We start from the raw sequence: 22,961 nt of genomic DNA, 5'->3' as shown, positions 1-22,961 counted from the left end.
GCCGCTGGATTGGTTGGCATTTACGGAGCTGGCTAGAGGTTGCGTGGCAATCTGTCAGGATTTCTGGAGCTGCAATGCCTGCCTTGCAGGGGGTTGGACTAGATGTCCTTTGGGGATCCCTTCCAAATTGACAATCCTATGATTCTACAGAAAACAGGAGGGGGTGGGTGCCTTTTGCAACACTCAATTGACACAATAAGAGTGCATCCGTGGCGGATTCGTCCTGGACCATCCTCACATCTTTCTGCTCCCACATCATTGTCATCTGGAGGGGAGTGCGTGCTCTATAGCTCAACAAAACAACAACAACAGGACATTTGCAGTATTAAATGTTGCACGATTTCAGCAGGACATGCACTGATTGGAAACCAAGCAGTAGGGCCACCCCAAAGCTTTTGCAGGTGCAAATAATATTGAAAGGGGGTTCGTTTATTACTGCCCTGAGCAAACAAAAACAAAAAACAGATGAACAATGAAAAGGACTTCCAGTGGGGCCCTTTCTCAGGTTAAGCCCCACTAAATTTGCTGAAGCTCACTTAGAGGGAAAATGCAGAATATTGCAGCAGACCTTTTCCTTTGCCTTTACAGATGATGATCTTAATCTGCCACATTTCGCAGCCTGGATATCTCCCCCGCTCTCTCTCTCTAAAAAAAGTGTTCACGTCAATGGCCTGCCTGTCACCCATTCTCATTTTCGGACGCCAGTGTGAATGTGTCAGTTTACAAAGCGTTTCTCCGACACGAGGCTTGCCACTTCCCAAATAAGGGAAGTGTGAAAAGCTAACGTGGAAAGTTTGAAGCATCCTCTGGTTCTCATGCTGTAAATGAGCGGGTTTTGTTTCCTTCTGCTTCATATTTTGTAACCTTTTCTCCGTGAGGCATTAACATATGAAAAAAGATGGTTAAATATTTGTTTGTAAGGCAGAAGGAACCCCTAGGCTCCCGTGATCTTCTTGATCTCAAATTAAACTGTAGGTTAGGGAAACAATGCTTCTGTCACAAAATACTGTTTTGTGTTTTGGAGGGGTCAGTTTGGATGATACCTGAGGGTCCCTTCCAGGCCTGCTGCTGAGACAGCCAAACCAGTTCTTTTATTAAGGGAATGGGGTTGCACAAGATGACGCTCACAGTCCCTTCCAACTCTACAATTCTATGATTCTGTGAATGGCTTTGGCAGACAGAGACCTGCCTTGCTCTGTGTCAGACTCATTTGCCGTGCCGAAAGGACCTCCCCCGGGTGGAAGCCTGGACAGTGTGGATGGAGGTCCTGGGCTGCCCAAATGACTAGATACCCTTCTCAGCCTCGTTGATGGGTCCAAATAATAATAATAATAATAATAATAATTTATTATTTATACCCCGCCCATCTGGCCGGGTTCCCCCAGCCACTCTGGGCGGCTTCCAAAAAAACAGAAATTCTAAAATACAGAAATCCATCAAACATTAAAAGCTTCCCTAAACAGGGCTGCCTTGAGATGCCTTCTAAAGTTCTGGTAATTGTTGTTCTCTTTGACCTCTAGTGGGAGGGCATTCCACAGGGTGGGTGCCACTACCGAGAAGGCCCTCTGCCTGGTTCCCTGTAACTTGGCTTCTCGTAATGAGGGAACCGCCAGAAGGCCCTCGGAGCTGGACCTCAGTGTCCGGGCAGAACGATGGGGGTGGAGACGCTCCTTCAGGTATACCGGACCGAGGCCGTTTAGGGCTTTAAAGGTCAACACCAACACTTTGAATTGTGCTCGGAAACGTACTGGGAGCCAATGTAGGTCTTTTAGGACCGGTGTTATGTGATCTCGGCGGCCGCTCCCAGTCACCAGTCTAGCTGCCGCATTCTGGATTAGTTGTAGTTTCCGGGTCACCTTCAAAGGTAGCCCCACGTAGAGCGCATTGCAGTAGTCCAAGCGGGAGATAACTAGAGCATGCACCACTCTGGAGAGACAGTCACTGGGCAGGTAGGGACTCAGCCTGCGTACCAGATGGAGCTGATAAACAGCTGCCCTGGACACGGAGTTGACCTGTGCCTCCATGGACAGCTGTGAGTCTAAAATGACTCCCAGGCTGCGCACCTGGTCTTTCAGGGGCACAGTTACCCCATTCAGGACCAGGGAGTCCTCCACACCCGCCCGCCTCCTGTCCCCCACAAACAGTACTTCTGTCTTGTCAGGATTCAATCTCAATCTGTTAGCCGCCATCCATCCTCCAACCGCCTCCAAGCACTCACACAGGACCTTCACCGCCTTCACTGGTTCTGATTTAAAAGAGAGGTAGAGCTGGGTATCATCAGCATACTGATGGACACCCAGCCCAAACCCCCTGATGATCTCTCCCAGCGGCTGCATATAGATGTTAAAAAGCATGGGGGAGAGGACAGAACCCTGAGGCACCCCACAAGTGAGCGCCCAGGGGTCTGAACACTCATCCCCCACCACCACTTTCTGAACACGGCCCAGGAGGAAGGAGCGGAACCACTGCATGACAGTGCCCCCAGCTCCCAAGCCCTCTAGACGGTCCAGAAGGATGTTATGGTCGATGGTGTCAAAAGCCGCTGAGAGATCCAGCAGAACAAGGAAACAGCTCTTACCTTTGTCCCTAGCCCGCCGGAGATCATCGACCAGTGCGACCAAGGCAGTTTCAGTCCCATGATGAGGCCTGAATCCTGACTGGAAGGGATCCAAATGGTCCGCTTCTTCCAGGCGTGCCTGGAGTTGTTCCGCAACCACTCGCTCAATCACCTTGCCCAAGAATGGAAGATTTGAGACTGGGCGATAGTTGGCCATATTGGCCGGATCTAAAGATGGTTTTTTAAGAAGCGGTTTAATAACCGCCTCTTTCAGCGGGTCTGGGAAGGCTCCCTCATGGAGAGAAGCATTTACCAACCCGCAAAGCCCATCGCCCAGCCCTTCCTGGCTAGCTTTTATAAGCCAGGATGGGCAAGGATCAAGGAGACAGGTGGTTGGTTTCATTCGTCTAAGCAGCCTGTCCACATCCTCGGAGGTAACAGATTGAAACTGATCCCACAAAACTTGACTAGACAGGACTCTAGCACTCCCCCGCCCCGGCCCTGCTCCCACGGTGGAGTCTACCTCTTCCCGAATCTGAGCGACTTTATCTGCAAAAAACTTTGCAAAATCATTGCAGGAGATCATGTGGCCCGTACTGGGCCCGGATGGAGCAGGTGGTTCCGCTAAATTGCGAACCACCTGGAAGAGTCTCCTGCTGCTGTTTTCTGCAGATGCGATGGAGACGGTGAAGAAGGTCCTCTTCGCCGTCGCCATTGCCACTTGGTAGGCTCGAAGTTGAGCTCTAGCCCGTGTCCGGTCTGATTCAAAATGAGTTTTCCGCCACCGGCGCTCTAGCCGTCTCAACGACTGTTTCATTGCCCTCAGCGCCGGGGAAAACCACGGGGCTGTCCGGGCTCCATGCAATCTGAGAGGGCGCTTCGGAGCCAGACAGTCAATAGCGCTGGTTAACTCCGCATTCCAGCGGGCCACCAGGGAATCAGCTGAAAGGCCATCGACATGGGATAAAACATCCCCTACCACTCTTTGGAAGCCAATTGGATCCATTAAGTAGCGGGGGCGGACCATCTGAATCGGTCCCACCTCCCTGCAGAGGGGAAGGGTTGCGGAGAAGTCCAGATGCACCAGAAAGTGATCTGACCATGGCACTTCTTTTGTTTCGCTTTTACTTAATGTCAGATCACCAACATCCATAGAGGTAAACACCAAGTCCAAGGCATGTCCGCGGCTATGAGTTGGGCCAGACTTATTCAGGGACAGCCCCATGGTGGCCATGCTTTCCACGAAGTCCCGAGCGGCTCCTTGTAAGGTCGTGTCGGCATGGATGTTAAAATCCCCTAAGACAACCAAGCTAGGTGTCTCCAGGAGCACATCCGACACGACCTGAAGCAGCTCGGGCAGGGAATCCTTGGTGCAGCGGGGAGGTCGGTACACCAAAAGGAATCCTGTACTGCCTCTATTGCCCAACTTCCAGAACATGCACTCAGAGAACTGGGTCTTCCCAATAGGACGCCTGGTGCAAACTAATGACTTCCTAAAAATCACTGCAACCCCCCCTCCCCGCCCAGATGGCCTGGGTTGCTGTGCATAAGAGAAACCTGGTGGGCAAGCAGCGCCAAGAACGGGCCCATCGGCTTCCTCCAACCAGGTCTCTGTCACACATGCCAGGTCAAATCCTCCATCCACAATCAGGTCGTGAATGGCGGTGGTCTTATTCATCATCGACCTGGCATTGCACAGCAGCACCTTCAGGTCATGTGGGTATCCCTTGCCTATTCCAATATCCGTCCGGTCAGGACCAGACCTGGAGGCAGGGATAGTCCTCAGACAACGACTAAGTCTGCCTCCTCGGTAATGACATGGTCTGGTCTTAGCGTAACTCCTCCTCCTACCCGTGACCACTGAGATCGGTTGTTCCAGTGCACACCCCCCTGTGGGATCTGCCCCAGCCATTTTGCTTGCTGGGACCCCCTCCCGGGCAGCCCTGACCCCTCCCCTTAAAAACAAAATAAAACCTCTGTAAAAAACAGCAAAGAACTCAACAAAAGAAGAACACAAAAAAGACAATAAAACAATAAAACCAAAAACAATAAAAATTACAAATACACTAAAATTTAACAGATTCCCACACCCAACTAAAAATCCCTCCCACCTACCACCCCAAACACAATAAAACAATAAAACCAAAAACAATAAAAATTACAAATACACTAAAATTTAACAGATTCCCACCCCCAACTAAAAATCCCTCCCACCTACCACCCCAAAGAAGATAAAAACATAAAAAATTCTTTTAAAAGCATTTTAAAAAGAACTCTGTGCTGTTTCAAGTTCCCCTGGGCAGCACCAGCAGCAGAGCGGCGGCAGCAGTCCTTTATGAGGCCTTCCAGGCCCCGCCCTAGACCAGGTGGAAGGAGGCAGGGACAGGGCCTGTGGGCACTCACAGCAGGAGAGAGTCCTGGGCAGCACCAGCAGCAGAGCAGCGGCAGCAGTCCTTTATGAGGCCTTCCAGGCCCCGCCCTAGACCAGGTAGAAGGAGGCAGGGACAGGGCCTGTGGGCACTCACAGCAGGAGAGAGTCCTGGGCAGCACCAGCAGCAGAGCAGCGGCAGCAGTCCTTTATGAGGCCTTCCAGGCCCCGCCCTAGACCAGGTGGAAGGAGGCAGGGACAGGGCCTGTGGGCACTCACAGCAGGAGAGAGTCCTGGGCAGCACCAGCAGCAGAGCAGCGGCAGCAGTCCTTTATGAGGCCTTCCAGGCCCCGCCCTAGACCAGGTGGAAGGAGGCAGGGACAGGGCCTGTGGGCACTCACAGCAGGAGAGAGTCCTGGGCAGCACCAGCAGCAGAGCAGCGGCAGCAGTCCTTTATGAGGCCTTCCAGGCCCCGCCCTAGACCAGGTGGAAGGAGGCAGGGACAGGGCCTGTGGGCACTCACAGCAGGAGAGAGTCCTGGGCAGCACCAGCAGCAGAGCAGCGGCAGCAGTCCTTTATGAGGCCTTCCAGGCCCCGCCCTAGACCAGGTGGAGAGAGGTAGGGACAGGGCCTGTGGGCACTCACAGCAGGAAGAGTCCTGGGCAGCACCAGCAGCAGAGCAGCGGCAGCAGTCCTTTATGAGGCCTTCCAGGCCCCGCCCTAGACCAGGTGGAAGGAGGCAGGGACAGGGCCTGTGGGCACTCACAGCAGGAGAGAGTCCTGGGCAGCACCAGCAGCAGAGCAGCGGCAGCAGTCCTTTATGAGGCCTTCCAGGCCCCGCCCTAGACCAGGTGGAAGGAGGCAGGGACAGGGCCTGTGGGCACTCACAGCAGGAGAGAGTCCTGGGCAGCACCAGCAGCAGAGCAGCGGCAGCAGTCCTTTATGAGGCCTTCCAGGCCCCGCCCTAGACCAGGTGGAAGGAGGCAGGGACAGGGCCTGTGGGCACTCACAGCAGGAGAGAGTCCTGGGCAGCACCAGCAGCAGAGCAGCGGCAGCAGTCCTTTATGAGGCCTTCCAGGCCCCGCCCTAGACCAGGTGGAAGGAGGCAGGGACAGGGCCTGTGGGCACTCACAGCAGGAGAGAGTCCTGGGCAGCACCAGCAGCAGAGCAGCGGCAGCAGTCCTTTATGAGGCCTTCCAGGCCCCGCCCTAGACCAGGTGGAGAGAGGTAGGGACAGGGCCTGTGGGCACTCACAGCAGGAAGAGTCCTGGGCAGCACCAGCAGCAGAGCAGCGGCAGCAGTCCTTTATGAGGCCTTCCAGGCCCCGCCCTAGACCAGGTGGAAGGAGGCAGGGACAGGGCCTGTGGGCACTCACAGCAGGAGAGAGTCCTGGGCAGCACCAGCAGCAGAGCAGCGGCAGCAGTCCTTTATGAGGCCTTCCAGGCCCCGCCCTAGACCAGGTGGAAGGAGGCAGGGACAGGGCCTGTGGGCACTCACAGCAGGAGAGAGTCCTGGGCAGCACCAGCAGCAGAGCAGCGGCAGCAGTCCTTTATGAGGCCTTCCAGGCCCCGCCCTAGACCAGGTGGAGAGAGGTAGGGACAGGGCCTGTGGGCACTCACAGCAGGAAGAGTCCTGGGCAGCACCAGCAGCAGAGCAGCGGCAGCAGTCCTTTATGAGGCCTTCCAGGCCCCGCCCTAGACCAGGTGGAGAGAGGTAGGGACAGGGCCTGTGGGCACTCACAGCAGGAAGAGTCCTGGGCAGCAGGAAGAGTCCTGGGCAGTCCAAAGGAAAGCAGAACATGATGTTTGGCACCAGCTGGGCTGCAGGAGTGGCCGGAAGGAGGCATGCAAGGCGCCTCCCAACCGCCTTAGGGACTCCACTCTGGTTTTGTGGAGAATTTACTCCTGAGCCTTTTCTTCTCCCAAAGATGTTCCATGAGGCAGTGGAGGTTTAGGACCAGAGGTTTCCTTCTCCTAGATGGGCTCCCTTCATAGCTGCCAAGTTTTCCCTTTTCTCACGAGGAAGCCTATTCAGCATAAGGGAATTTCCCTTAAAAAAAGGGAGAACTTGGCAGCTATGGCTCCCTTCCCAGGTGGATGAGAACACCTGCCCCTTACTTCCCCCTTTACAGCAGTGGGTAATACAGCAGTTGCTAATTCCCTCTATAGAGTGGGTGAGGGGTGCAGACCGCACTGTGGTCTAAATCTCTTGGGATCAGAAGGTCGGCGGTTCGAATCCCCGTGACGAAGTGAGCTCCCATTGCTCAGTCCCAGCTCCTGCCAACCTAGCAGTTCAAAAGCACACAAGTGCAAGTAGATAAATAGGTACTGCTGCAGTGGGAAGGTAAACCATCACGGTATTCTGTTGCACCAGAAGTGGTTTAGTCCTACTGGCCACATGACCCGGAAAGCTGTCTGTGGACAAACATCAACTCCCTCGGCTTGAAAGCGAGATGAGCGCCACAACCCCATAGTCATCTTTGAGTGGACTTAACTGTCCAGGGGTCCTTTGCCTGTCCAGGGGTCCTTTGCCTTTACCTTTTTTACCAAGTAATAGTAATAACAGTTGTATTAATAGTAGCAATAGTAGTTGATTTTTCAATGGTTTTATGGCTTGGCCCTCCTCCCATAGACTTCAAGTATCACTTTCCTGTGAATTTTCAACCCTCTTTCCCCCATATCAGGCAGTCGCCTGTTCTATCTTTCCGTCCACATACTGAGTTATCCATTATTTCTGCCAGCCTTGCTGTGGTAGGAGAGGAATCTGAATGAAGCCATCTCAGTTAGAGAAACCCAGTGGCGGTTGCATAAAACAAGGGAATCAAAATCCAAATGTCCGGAAGAAAGCAAAATAACTAGGTATTAAAGCAACTAGGCTATTCGCTGCTGGCAAACAGCGGGGAGATATTGGCAGGGATAGAGCTGCATGCTAAATATGCCAGGGAGGCTGAGAGGGAACCTTCTGCCTCTTGCTCAGTCACCCAGCTGGGTGGGGAGAGGAGGACACAGAGGTTGGGGTGCAACTCAGCCTGAGTAAGTAAGTAAGGGCTAACAGATTCCCCCCCCAAGCCAGAAAAGCAGAGTTCCCCCCAATAGAATATTAAAAGCCAAATATCATCCTGTGCTGAGGCTTAGTATGAGCAGCTGGCCAGAGACGCTTCCTTGCATCATATGCAATGAAATCCAATGTGATCGGCTTCTTTACTCCCTGCTTTTTGCACCGTTATTATTATTGTGATGCAGCAGCTAAAAAAGCCAATGCAATTCTGGGCTGCATCAATAGGAGTATAGCATCTAGATCGAGGGAAGTAATAGTACCACTGTATTCTGCTCTGGTCAGACCTCACCTGCAGTACTGTGTCCAGTTCTGGGCACCACAGTTCAAGAAGGATACTGACAAGCTGGAACGTGTCCAGAAGAGGGCAACCCAAATGGTCAAAGGCCTGGAAACGATGCCTTATGAGGAACGGCTTAGGGAGCTGGGTATGTTTAGCCTGGAGAAGAGAAGGTTAAGGGGTGATATGATAGCCATGTTCAAATATATGAAAGGATGTCATATGGAGGAGGGAGAAATATTGTTTTCTGCTGCTCCAGAGAAGCGGACACGGAGCAATGGATTCAAACTTCAAGAAAGAAGATTCCACCTAAACATTAGGAAGAACTTCCTGACAGTAAGAGCTGTTTGGCAGTGGAATTTGCTACCAAGGAGTGTGGTGGAGTCTCTTTCTTTGGAGGTCTTTAAGCAGAGGCTTGACAGGCATATGTCAAGAATGCTTTGATGGTGTTTCCTGCTTGGCAGGGGGTTGGACTGAATGGCCCTTGTGGTCTCTTCCAACTCTATGATTCTATGATTGTTATTCTTTTTAGAAGACATCTGAAGGCAGCCCTGTTTAGGGAGGCTTTTAATGTTCAAGAAATTAGTATATTTTAATGTTTCTGTTGGAAGCCGCCCACAGTGGCTGGGGAAACCCAGCCAGATGGGCGGGATATAAATTATTATTATTATTATTATTATTATTATTATTATTATTATTATTAACCCCAGTCCTGCTGATAACTTCATCCAGTGCCATTATGGCTGTACTTTGCTGACATGCAGCCAACCGGATCCCAGGAGTGGGATTGGACAGAGGAGTGTTGGTGCAGCTGCAAAGCTTGAAACACACATATGTGTCTGGTTCTGATCAGCATCAGATGTGGGTCACCATACGGCCGCAATGATAAGATATGGAGGAGCACCTCGCCACATTCTCTATGCTTCCTCCAGTTTCCCCTTGAGTGAAGGGTGGGGAGCGCTCGTACTTCCTCAGAGCCCCAGGAGAGCAGCTGGGACAATTGCAACAGAAATTCACCAGAACTGCTGTTCAGCCATCCCAGGTCCTCAATACATACTACTCAGGATTGCGCCCCTGGGAGATCACGCAGAGGTTTGACTTCACCCCCAGAGGCGCACTCCATTACCTCTCGAGACAGACAGATGCCAAACAAGCAACTAAGTGCCTACCTCCCCTGCTCCAAAAAGCCCCTAACATGGTAACTTTTCCTCCTAGGACAGTTTCTCCTCCAGGCCCCAGATAATTTGGGCCCTTTAAAATCCATCTGGAATACTGGTCATCTTCACCTTTCAGGGCTTTTCCGATTTTGGCTGCTTTAACAAGGCTGCCTTTTTATCCGAGAGGAAGTCTTCTGTGTTCTCCTGAAAGCAGATCCATTTATTTATGCTTGCCATTTTTATCCTACCTTTCCTCCAAGGAGTCCACAATGGCTTACAAGGTTTCCCTCCACCTCTGATTTCATCTTCACAAGAACCCTGCTCCAAGTTCACCTAGTGAGCTTCACAACTGAGTGGGAATTTGAACCCAGAGCTCCCTGGTATTGAACTGACACCGCGACACCACAGATAGGCTTGGATTGGCCAGCATGGCGTAGTTGTTAGTGTGTCAGACCAGGGTTCAAATCCCCCACATGGCCACGAAGCTCTCACCGGGTGACCTTGGGGGTCAGTCACTGCCTTTCAGCCTAACCTACCTCACAGGGTTCTGTGTATTCAGGGAGGAGGAGGAGGAGGAGGAGGAGGAGGAGGAGGAGGAGGAGGAGGAGGAGGAGGAGGAGGAGGAGGAGGAGAGGAGGAGGAGAACCATGCAAGCCACGTTTCACTCCTTGAATAAAAAGATGGGATAGAAATGCTTCATGGCAGAGTGTGGACTTGATTTATTATATTTCTATGTGCTTTTCATTCAAATGAATTGCACAGCAGCTTACAAAAAATAAATAAAAATAACATCATAGAATTGTAGAACTGGAAGTGACCTTGAGGGTCATCTAGTCCAACCCCCTGCAAGGCAGGAATATGCAGTTGTCCCAGGCAGGGATCGAACCTGCAACCTTGGCGTTATCAGCTTCATGCTCTTAGCAATTCATAAATATGGCATAAAGCATATGGACTAATTAACAAATCGTCAGTAAAACAATTACAATCTAAAAACGCTATTAACAAAGCAACTAAAAAAAAAAAGCCAAACAGCACAATTACAACAAAAGCCACATTATCACATTAACAAAGCACTACGGCATTCATAATCTATAAAACAATATTAACAACATCAACAAAACAGCAGCCAAAAAATTAACTAAGCACTGTTGAATTTTGCACACTCCCCACATTCCCATGACTCATAATCTTTCACTCTGTTCAGCTCATTAAAATGCACATACACAAAATGACCGTGGCAGCAGCATAGCTGCCAAGTTATCCCCTTTTTTAAGGGATTTTCCCTTATGCTGAATAGGCTTCCTCGCGAGAAAAGGGAAAACTTGGCAGCTATGGGCAGCAGCTCTATTCTGAAGGTGGGGCAGCGCAGGTGGAAGCAACTGCACCACCACCACCCAGTGGCAAACAGAGTCTCTCTCCCCTCATAGTTCTCCCTCTGGAAACAGTTGCCTTATGAAGGCTCCTAGGGCTGGAGGGTCAGCCAAGGCAGGTGGAAAAAGCCATTGCCTGATGGCCAGCATAAAGTCTTGCTCCCCTCGCCCAGATCTCCCAGATTGCAATCAGATACCCTAACCATTGTACCGCGCTTTCCCACACTGGCGTGTCTCCAACTGACAATTCTCACCTTGTTACTGATCACAGTAACTGGATTTATGTATTAGCTAAACAAGCTATAGCTTAGGGCCCCACTCTCTTGGGGGCACCAACAAAATTAAAGGGGGAAAAAAGACCCTGATGTACATTTCCAAAATATAAGATAAAAAACAAATAAAATAAAACCTACAGCGTGTATTTCACTATTAATATACTTCTTCTTAATTATATTTCAGTTCAACATTTACTTTGATAAAATACATATATTGTTATGTGCAAATGGCTTTAGATACCTATTAGGTCCATATATTACCATATAGCATATATTCAACACAAAAAACAGGGACAATTTGTCGTTGACAAAGGACAGCTGGACATATAAAGGGCCCCATTACCTTCAGTTGCTTAGGGCCTCATCACACCTTAATCTGGCCCTGATCTCAGGCAGAGGAATTGGGGTGAAAGATGGTCGTGAAAGAAGCCTTGGTTGAAAAGTAGAAGGACCCCAAAGTGTTAACCCAGTTACTGCAGAAGTGTGTCCACATGACACTTCTTGTTTGCGTTTTATGCTTGAAGTTTCAGTGCCTCTGCCCATCTTCTCTTCCACAATGACTTCATTAGCAGCAAGCTGCTAATTAAATTCCATATTTATGATTGGAAAATAAAACCATTGGACCCTTTGAAAATAGATTTTTACGACTCTGAGCTGTGGCAGCTGACTCAGCAATTAAGGATGTGGAAAGCTGGAAACTTAAAGGCTTCCATGAGGAAGATAAACAGAATGAGAAATGACAGGTGGATAGGCTTGTCGGAAATCCCACCTCATTTCTGGGCTGTGTTAATTTTTCAGCCAAAAACAAAAACACAAAACCATCGTGTTGTGTGTGAGCTTTCCTCAACACCCTGTGTGGCTCAAGACATCAATACCAGCTGCTTCTACGGAGGGCTTTTAGGGGTACCGTAGGTGTATTATTGCTATTCTAAGACAAAAAAACCCCTACAGAACTTGATATTGGACAGGACATTCAGCCTGTTGAGAATCTTGCACTGTTTGCAGGGAAAGGGCAAGTTTCTAGACCTCATGATTGCAACAATATGCAAACAATAATAATAATAATAATAATAATTTATTATTTATACCCCGCCCATCTGGCCGGGTTCCCCCAGCCACTCTGGGCGGCTTCCAAAAAAAACAGAAATTCTAAAATACAGAAATCCATCAAACATTAAAAGCTTCCCTAAACAGGGCTGCCTTGAGATGCCTTCTAAAGGTCTGGTAATTGTTCTCTTTGACCTCTAGTGGGAGGGCATTCCACAGGGTGGGTGCCACTACCGAGAAGGCCCTCTGCCTGGTTCCCTGTAACTTGGCTTCTCGTAATGAGGGAACCGCCAGAAGGCCCTCGGAGCTGGACCTCAGTGTCCGGGCAGAACGATGGGGGTGGAGACGCTCCTTCAGGTATACCGGACCGAGGCCGTTTAGGGCTTTAAAGGTCAACACCAACACTTTGAATTGTGCTCGGAAACGTACTGGGAGCCAATGTAGGTCTTTTAGGACCGGTGTTATGTGATCTCGGCGGCCGCTCCCAGTCACCAGTCTAGCTGCCGCATTCTGGATTAGTTGTAGTTTCCGGGTCACCTTCAAAGGTAGCCCCACGTAGAGCGCATTGCAGTAGTCCAAGCGAGAGATAACTAGACCATGCACCACTCTGGAGAGACAGTCAGTGGGCAGGTAGGGACTCAGCCTGCGTACCAGATGGAGCTGATAAACAGCTGCCCTGGACACGGAGTTGACCTGTGCCTCCATGGACAGCTGTGAGTCTAAAATGACTCCCAGGCTGCGCACCTGGTCTTTCAGGGGCACAGTTACCCCATTCAGAACCAGGGAGTCCTCCACACCCGCCCGCCTCCTGTCCCCCACAAACAGTACTTCTGTCTTGTCAGGATTCAATCTCAATCTGTTAGCCGCCATCCATCCTCCAACCGCCTCCAAGCACTCACACAGGACCTTCACCGCCTTCACTGGTTCTGATTTAAAAGAGAGGTAGAGCTGGGTATCATCAGCATACTGATGGACACCCAGCCCAAACCCCCTGATGATCTCTCCCAGTGGCTGCATATAGATGTTAAAAAGCATGGGGGAGAGGACAGAACCCTGAGGCACCCCACAAGTGAGCGCCCAGGGGTCTGAACACTCATCCCCCACCACCACTTTCTGAACACGGCCCAGGAGGAAGGAGCGGAACCACTGCATGACAGTGCCCCCAGCTCCCAAGCCCTCTAGACGGTCCAGAAGGATGTTATGGTCGATGGTGTCAAAAGCCGCTGAGAGATCCAGCAGAACAAGGAAACAGCTCTTACCTTTGTCCCTAGCCCGCCGGAGATCATCGACCAGTGCGACCAAGGCAGTTTCAGTCCCATGATGAGGCCTGAATCCTGACTGGAAGGGATCCAAATGGTCCGCTTCTTCCAGGCGTGGAAGTGTGTGGGTGATATCTGCTGTAATCTCAGAAGATGGATAAGATTTCGGGAGGTTGTAGGCAGGGCCTCAGTATCCTCCTTCATTGTGTACTCTTCCTCCTGATTAGCAAAGCCAAAATAATTATGTAAAACTATTATCAGTATCTGGAGTCAGCAATACTGTAAAAAAAAAACCCCACTGGTGTCAGTGAAGTTACTTCTTCATTCAATGAAACCTAAACAGTGCAGGCCTAGTGATCCTACCAACTCCTCTCAGTAGCTCTTGCCCCAATGAGGCAGTTGCGAGGACTGAAGGTCCCTGTCTTCCCACAGCTACATAAGTCCCCTCCTCTCCAGGGTTTCTTTCCAAGCAATCGGAGACTGTGTCTGTGTACAACCAATCTCTCTTCTGCTCTTTTCATGTCTCTGTTGATTCTGGGAGACCAGTGGGGAGGAGAGGCGGTCACAGCAGGAAGGGAAGATTCCCTGGCTTCTCCAGCAGTTTGCCTCCACTCTGCTTCTTGTCCCTCTTCCCACCAGCCTTTGCTTCTGCCTCTGAATCTGGACTGCTCTCTGCCCCAGCCTCTTCCAGCTCAACCCTGTTGCCTCTTCAGCTTATTATTATTATTATTAATTACTTATACCCCACCCATCTGGCTGGGTTTCCCTAGCCACTCTGGGCAGTTCCCAACAGAATATTAAAAACATGATAAAACATTAAAAACTTCCCTAAAGAGAGCTGCCTTCAGATGTCTTCTAAAAGTCAGATAGTTGTTTATTTCCTTGACATCTGATGGGAGGCACTTCCACAGGATGGGCGCCACTACCGAGAAGGCCTGGTTCCCTGTAACCTCATTTCTCACAGTGAGGGAACCGCCAGAAGGCCCTCGGAGCTGGACCTTAAGTGTCCGGGCAGAACGATGGGGGTGGACACGCTCCTTCAGGTATACTGGGCCGAAGCCATTTAGGGCTTTAAAGGTCAGCACCAACACTTTGAATTGTGCTTGGAAACGTACTGGGAGCCAATGTACGTCTTTCAGGACTGGTGTTATATGGTCCTGGCAGCCATTCCCAGTCACCAGTCTAGCTGCCGCATTCTGCATTAGAATCATAGAATCATAGAGTTGGAAGAGACCACAAGGGCCATCCAGTCCAACCCCCTGCCAAGCAGGAAACACCATCAAAGCATTCCTGACAGATGGCTGTCAAGCCTCTGCTTAAAGACCTCCAAAGAAAGAGACTCCACCACACTCCGTGGCAGAAAATTCCACTGTCGAACAGCTCTTACTGTCAGGAAGTTCTTCCTAATGTTTAGGTGGAATCTTCTTTCTTGTAGTTTGAATCCATTGCTCCGTGTCCGCTTCTCTGGAGCAGCAGAAAACAACCTTTCACCCTCCTCTATATGACATCCTTTAATATATTTGAACATGATTAGTTGTAGTTTCCGGGTCACCTTCAAAAGTAGCCCCACTTAGAGTGCATTGCAGTAGTCCAAGCGGGAGATAACTAGAGCATGCACCACTGTAGTAAGACAGTCTGTGGGCAGGTAGGGTCTCAGCCTGCGTACCAGATGGAGCTGATAGACAGCTGCCCTGGACACAGCTTCCGACACCTCCTCCTCCCAGTCTTCTCTCTCTGATCACTCTTCGTCATCCCACCACCAATCCCCTGACTCTGAGCCTTCTTCCCCCTGGGGGTTCCTTTGGGGGTTCCCCAGATGGTTCCCCCCTCCACTCTCTGCATCCGGCCAGTCCATGGCAGCCGTATACAAATGCAGAATCAATTATGCAAAATAAGAGGGAAATGTGGACGTCGGCTTGATTTGTAGGAACTGAGCTTTCCATAGCACCAGTAGCATAGTGGTAAATTCAGAAGCGCAGAGTTCCTTCACAGCCACCGTGAAGCCACACATCCCCCTAAGATTATACAAGAATCATAATAAGGGATGCATTGCAGTGATCGATGCAGATCGATCTTCTACTATTTTCTATGCATTTCCATGGGCAAATGATTTTGGTGTGCTCCAATATCTTATCTCAGGGTGACTTAGGTTGTCTTTTCCTTGAAGTTCCATTGCATGTAAGAGAACCTGCACTTTGTGAACTGAAGCACTTTGTGTTCCTAAATGCTTAGCTTCAGACCATATTGTGGACTCCCCTCACTTGGAGGTTTTTGAATGGAGGTTGGATGGACGTCAGTCATGCAATGCTTTAGCTGAGATTCCTGCATTGCAAGGAGTTGGACTAGAGGACCCTTGGGGGTCCCTTCACCATTCTATATAGTACAACTCCTTGACCTTCTTCCTTTGTGACTTCTCCAGAGTGATCCTAGGAGCCCATCCTCAGTGGCTGGCTCCACTCACGCCTTCTCAGTGGCTAAAAGGCTCTCCTTACAGTCTGATTGGGCAGTTCGGGGACTCTGGAGATGGGGACTCTGCTGCAGAAATAGCACTGGGTCTTCAATCCCTTCACCCTCCACCCACAATCCTGAACCACAACACCTCTGCTTAGCACAGAATTTGGATTATTTTTGCACAGTTTTGGGGGTACAGTGGTACCTCAGGTTAAGAACTTAATTCGTTCTGGAGGTCTGTTCTTAATTTGAAACTGTTCTTAACCTGAGGCACCACTTTAGCTAATAGGGCCTCCCACTGCTGCTACGCCGCCGCCGCACAATTTCTGTTCTCATCCTGAAGCAAAGTTCTTAACTCAAGGTACTATTTCTGGGAGTCTGTAACCTGAAGCGTCTGTAACCCGAGGTACCACTGTAGTTTGTTTCATTATAACACCGAACCCATGCTCGCAATTTCTCATTATGGAGGATAGGATGGTTCTTCTTTGTCCCTGACTACAATTCTACGATTCTGTGAATATGGCTAAAATGGAGGCAAAGCTTATGAGTTTCATGAAGGGCACTCCAAATGATCAAGCACCAATTCCTGAACATTTAGACAGTGATACGTTGCTTTCTTGCTGTCTCAGTGGGGATGGGTGAATTTGTCAATTTCCATTCTCTCATATTCTCATTTTTTCCCAAACCTAAAATTATCCACATTTCTGCAGCAATTTGCCATGGGGAAAAAATCCTGGCAAACATTCACGAGTGTTTTTGTGTGACTTTCTCCTAATAAACACAATTTTGCACGCCGTTTTGACTAAGATACACATTTTTGCAATGCAGCTTTCCCTAAACTAATGCAGTTTTTTATGCTCCTTTCATTAATGTGTGTACGATTTCCCCTAATTTCTGTAGACAGCTCCTGGAAAACTGCATTCAGAGAAATGTGGATTTCAAATGATGTCCGTGCTTCAGTTTGTGTGTTGCTTTAGTAGTTTTGAAACAGATAGTTTTGCCTTTAAATGCAAACTGAATCAAATTCCTCCCCCATCGCACCCCTCTGGCAAATATCAGGGGAGGGGGTGTGCAGTTGATGGTCTGGGGGGTCAATCTTCCAGGTGCTGCTCCCCTCCCCTATTAACCCCCCCCCCCTTCTAGGTGGCAAGGACATTTTCTGGCTCCCAGATAAAACTTCCTTTCTGGTTTTCCCCTTATAAGAGGAACCACGCTGCATTGCTGCGAGCTTCTCTCTGCCTCTGAACAGAGAAGGGGGAAGCAATGCTGGCCCCTGCCCCCCCCCCACGTTCTAAATATAGGCACCAGGTTTGCAAAGGCCAGCAATGGGTGGGTGGCTGGTTCCGGAAGCACGTTGCACCGTTCCACAGCAGCAACGCTTTCAGGGGTGCAAGCCGATCAAAGGGAAGGAGCCTAGCTCTGCGAGGCCAAGATGGTGGGACAAAACAAGAGCGGCTCTGCTGCTGAGCAGCGGAACAAGGTGCTGGTTTGAAAAGCTCCGAAAGCAAAGCCTTTCTCTTGGACTGCTCTCCGGCAACAAGAAGTGTCTCCCTGCAAGGTTCTAAGGTAGGCCCTTACATTGACTCAGCTCCTAAGTGGGTTTCTGCAGAATCTCTGGAACTTTAGAAAAGGAGTCTGGCTGCCTCTTCTCCCTGCCCTTCCAGGCGCTGCTGGACTCCAACTCCCAGCAGCCTCAGCATGGCCAATGGTCAAGGCTGATGAGAGAACACCCAGCCTCCCTTCCTTGTCTCTGCAAGACCTACAGGTGTGCAGCATCTACAGGAATGCCTTGTGACGCATTCGCTGACTTATTTTGTGGCACTGCCTTGGAGGGCCCTCCTCTGTTATCTGAAGTTAGGAGGGTGGTGACCACGGAGGGAGAACCTCTCCCATTATGGTGCCCCATCCATGCAATGTCCTCCCCGGAGTAGGAGGGATGCGGGAGGAAATTTGAGCCAGTTCTCAGTTCAAACCGAATTTAGCAAATTCACTTCTCAAAGCAATATGGGAACTGAAGCACAACTGTCCCTCAAAATTCGCACTCATCCGAAATTTGCTGTGCTGTTCTCCAGCCAAAGGATGTTTACAAAAATCAGGGGGAGGTGTGCAAGTATATATATGCATTATATTAGGAGAATGCATTATATTCGGAGAAATTGCTTTTAAAAATGTGTGTACTAGTGATCCCCAAAAAGTGTTCATTTGGGTAAATTTGCACTAAAATGCTGAAGAATTTTCATGATAACGTTTTCTTCTTCAATTTTTTTTAAAGAAGTAAACCACTTTGAGAAGTTGGGAATAAATAACCCAGAGAAGGACCCTCTGGGTGTATGAAGTTTATACTCTGTATGCACAATTGTGCTTTTTAAAGGTTCTTTCCACAATGTTGCTGAATGTACACAGGAGATGGAGCCAGCGGGCATTATCCTGCTCTCTAACCGCCCCCCTCCAAGAAAAATCCATGCATACACACACACATTCAGTCCAACCCAATATAGTACTGTGGTACCTCAGGTTACAAACACTTCGGGTCACAGACTCCACTAACCCGGAAGTAGTACCTCGGTTTAAGAACTCTGCCCCAGGATGAGAACAGAAATCGTGTGGCGGCAGCAGGAGGCCCCATTAGCTAAAGTGGTACCTCAGGTTAAGAACAGTTTCAGGTTAAGAATGGACCTCCGGAACGAATTAAGTTTGTAACCAGAGGTACCACTGTACCCGCACATTATAGTGTCAATTAAGGATTTAATTTGGTCTGCAAAGTGACCCCCAGAATTGCACTTCCTGGACTAACAGGTGGATTAGAACACACACACACAGGCTATGTATGCAACATGCATTTAGAGTGCATTTAAAGCAGATGGCTCCCCTCCAAAGAATTGTGGGAACTGTAGTTTACTCCCACAGAGCTACAATTCCCAACACAACAAAATACAGTTCTCAGGCAGATCTTAATACAGCAAAGACCCTTATTAAACAGAGGATTATAGATAAAGAAAGACAGAAGGATTTGAGTAAAGTACCTCACTTTCTAATTGAGGAGGAAAGGAGATACTTGGCCCGCCCAGCCAGATATTTATTCCACCTGGAAATACCCTCTCATAGAAGAGCATTCACTTTGGCCCGTAACCGCATAATGCCTTCAGCAGTTCTCCAAGGGAAGTACAAATGGATCCCTTTATGTGAGAGATGCTGCCTGTGCGGATCAGGAGAAGTGGAATCTATTGGCCATATACTTCTGCGATGCTGCTTCTACGAGGAGGTGCGAGGCGAGCTTATCCACACTATACTGGCAGAGCTACCTGGACGCTCGGATAATTTCTATACAGAGTGGCTTCTCTCCGACGCTAACTCTAATGTGTCAGCGAAGGTTGCCAAATTCTGTGCTAGAGTCATAAAAATTCGGTCTAATCTAACTAGCAGTGTTCAAATATCTTCAGAACATCTTCAGGAATAGCTAAAGAGGATCCAGTGATATTAATTGCTGTAGTCTACTTCCCTAAGTAGTAACACTCCTTTTAATCAGTTTTCTTTTAAACAATTGTTAAAACCTATATTTATTGCCTATTTTTAGATTATTACTGTTTTTCTTTTATTGTTTTATGTATTGCATATTTATGTGTGCTGGTCAAGAACCGTAATCAATCAATCAATCAATCCAGTTCTCAGGATTCTTTGGGTGGGGAGTAACACATCTTAAATGTCATCCTTCGGTTTCACACCTCTTTTAATTTTGAAGTACAATCCTCAGCTCAAAAGTTGCAATCATTTTTTTGCAAATTTCAGGATGAAATTGTGTGCCAAAAATGTAAAATTCTGTGTGGATTTTTTTTTTATAAAAATGAAATTCTCTGAATGGTGCAGAAATGGGGATGGGGTGGACTTAGGAAGAAACTCTTGAAAATGACACAGACCCCAGATAGGCGGATCCATCCCACTTTCTGTGCTGCCCTCCCACAAAACCAAGGTTGGGCGCAAATCAGCCCCAAAGATGAACCTGACCATCCTGACATTTGACCCAAAGTCAGGACAGAGAAACAAACCAAGCGCTGCAGCTGCTTGCCTTTTTTTGACTGTCTTTTCAGCAACAGGGCCGGGAAAGTGGCAACAGAGGATACGCTGGAGGCCAATGCAGTGTTCAAAACAGAAAAGAAAAGAAAAAAGTCCAGCTACTTGGAAGCGTTTGCCTTCTGTTGCCTCTGTAATCATTGTCCTCCCCCCCACCCTCATCATTATGCGTAACAACACGGAGAGTGTGTAGATTAAAGCCTTTATTAAATGGCAAGCTTTCATCTCCTTGCTCGCGACTTCTGAAATCCCTTTAAATAGATGCACTAAATTCCCGTGGTAAATTATTAAAATTATTGCGCCATTACTTTGATTTGCATGCTCATAGCTAACACTAATCCTGAGGATGCCAAGATCCATCTCAGGACCCTCATTCTCTTTTTATTTCCGCCCTTGGTTTTTTGTGGCTTTGGTTGTTGGTTTGCTTTTTGCTTGTTTGTGTTTTCTCTTGTTGGATTCCTCCTCCCTTGGCCCACCCCATCCCCAGGTTCTGATTCCCGATTCTTTCCGTTTCCCCCATCCTTTTACATTTGGATGCTCAAAGCTACTTGCTTCAAGCAGGATGAATCTCAGGGGGGGCAAGAATGTGCCTCAAAGCAGCATCATATATATGTCCATCCCTTGGGAACCTCCCCCTGGCCCCACCTCTCCATGCCACACTGAAGGGCTTTTGCTTGGTTGGCATCTGTCCTTGGACTATGTTAGCGCATCTTCCTTGAATGGATGGAGGCAGGGCCGGCTCTACATAGACCCCCGGTGGCGCAGTGCACCACGGCGGGGGGCTGGTAAGCTGGGCGCCGGCCTGGAAAGGAGGGCGCCGCGCGGCGAAGCCGGGCGGAAACCAATTGCGCCCTACGAGGGCGGGGCGGGTGGCGGAGCGATCTCTGCCCCTCATCACCAGGGCGCGCGATCTGCTCAAGACGCCCCTGGATGGAGGATGGAGAGATGCATGTGCAGAAACCTCTGGCTTCCATGTGGCTGGAATGCAGCTCACTGCGCAGAGGAAACTGCACACAGGTGAGCATCACATCCAAAACTCTGCTCACTTATGCTTAAGGGTGGCATCCATTGGGAATAGTGCACCTTTGCGGTGATGTCAAACCATTGGAAGGTTGCAGCACCTGCTGTGGCTGTAGAGGCTGATATGGGAGGGGAGAGACATGTTTTGTTGCAGCTGGGGCAGATGCACCACAGCATTTCTTCTCTCCACACTCCTCCCAGCGATCATTCCTCCCAGTACGTTTCCGAGCACAATTCAAAGTGTTGGTGCTGACCTAGAAAGCCCTAAATGGCCTCAGTCCAGTATACCTGAAGGAGCGTCTCCACCTCCATCATTCTGCCCGGACACTGAGGTCCAGCTCCGAGGGCCTTCTGGCGGTTCCCTCCCTGCGAGAAGTGAGGTTACAGGGAACCAGGCACAGCGTCTTCTCGGTGGTGGCACCCGCCCTGTGGAATGCCCTCCCATCCGATGTCAAGGAAATAAACAACTATCTGACTTTTAGAAGACATCTGAAGGCAGCCCTGTTTAGGGAAGTTTTTAATGTTTGATGTTTTATTGTGCTTTTAATTCTGTTGGGAGCCACCCAGAGTGGCTAGGGAAACCCAGCCAGATGGGTGGGGTATAAATTATTATTATTATTATTATTATTATTATTATTATTATTATTATTCCTCTGGTCACTGCTATGGATGCACAGCCTCACTGTCTATCTCCAGGCATGCAGTCATCTGCAAGAAATTCCTATGTGGCAGGGCTGATTCACATCATGGCTGCAGAAATCTTTGTAACACAGAGTTGGTCTGCCAACTGCCTGGTGCCAGAAGCCAGCTCCCCATAGAGCACGTTCTTGGGGATCCTGCCATCTTCCATTCTGTGGACATGACCAAGCCAGTGTAGACGTCACTGAGACAGGAGTGTGAACATGCTAGCAATGAGGGCTTGGGGGAGCACATCTTTTTTTTTGAGACTTTGTCTTTCCATGTGATGCCCAAAATCTTCCTGACGCAGCGCACACGGAAGTCATTGAGGCATCACTCCTGGTGGTTGTAAGTTGTCCATGACTCCCTACCATAAAGCAGTGCACTCAACACACAAGCCTGGTAGACCTTCATCATGGTATGGGTGGGTCATTAGCATCATCACATTCTCCCAGACCTTTTTGGAGAGGCGAGCCATTGCCATAGCTGCCTTGCAAATCCACTTGTCCAGCTCAGCATCGATGGAGAGGTGGACAAAATTGTCTACCACCTCAACCATAGCCAGTGATGACTTGAGGAGTGTAGGCAGCTTCCTGACCCAGGACGAGCCTCTGTAGAGCTTCCTTGGGGTGCGCTTTCCAGGCCACCTCATCTTCAAGCAACATCTCTCGGATAAGGATCTGCCACACTTTTGTCTTGGTGTGGAGATGTGCCAGGTTGAAGGACCCCTGTCAATCCTCAAATGAAAGCATGCACTGTCTTCAGTCAAGCTGAAGGCATCTGAGAGTACCAGGGAGACAAAGATGCCAAAGAGAGCTGGGGATGGAACACAGCTCTGTTTCACACCACTCTTTTCTCTTTTCTTTTTTGGAAAATATTTTTTATTTGGTTTTACAAGCGTAAAGTTAGAACCACACCAAAGAGATATCCACATTCAGAAATTTCTCTGAATCTCTAGACTTCCTCCCATCCCCTCCATGGGTCTTATTGTCAATGTTTTCAATTCATATTATTTCATATTCCATATTTTGTATCTGTCCATATTGTCCATAATAATTGCTACATTACAAGCGTTATTGAAATCCTGCTAATGTTTCCATCTGCTCATAGTGGTCTCCTAAATAAGTTATAATTCCCCCCCCCCATTCTTTCTTAAGGCTTTTGTCCTCTTGGTTCCTGAGTTTTCCAGTCGGTTTTGCCATCTCGGCATAGTCCATCAGCTTGGTTTGCCATTCCTCTCTGGTCGGGACTTTGTCTTCTTTCCATCTCTGAGCTAGTAAGATCTGTGCAGCTGTTGCTGCATACATAAAAAGTCTTTTCTGGTTGAAATATACTCAGAGTCGAGAGTGAATTTCATGCTCTTTATTCAGCTCATAG

General features: G+C 49.1%; 1 protein-coding gene across 3 annotated transcripts in view; it reads left to right on the top strand.

Annotated features, from left to right (window-relative positions):
- The window catches only part of CARD11 (caspase recruitment domain family member 11), a 107,911-nt gene that overhangs the window by 16,075 nt on the left and 68,875 nt on the right, over positions 1-22,961 (top strand). Inside the window, exon 1 of one of the 3 annotated variants that reach the window (XM_060282543.2) lies at positions 17,250-17,384. The exons of the other annotated variants lie outside the window; for them this stretch is intronic. The gene's annotated coding sequence lies outside the window, so the exon portion shown is untranslated. Of the gene's footprint in view, positions 1-17,249; positions 17,385-22,961 lie in introns of those variants that run through there. 3 annotated transcript variants of the gene reach the window in all.

Source organism: Zootoca vivipara, chromosome 13 (genome assembly GCF_965207765.1).
Source record: "Zootoca vivipara chromosome 13, rZooViv2.hap1.1, whole genome shotgun sequence".
NCBI classification, from domain to species: Eukaryota; Metazoa; Chordata; class Lepidosauria; order Squamata; family Lacertidae; genus Zootoca; species Zootoca vivipara.
Note: the sequence above shows the minus strand (reverse complement) of the source record. Positions and strands in the feature narration are given on the sequence as shown.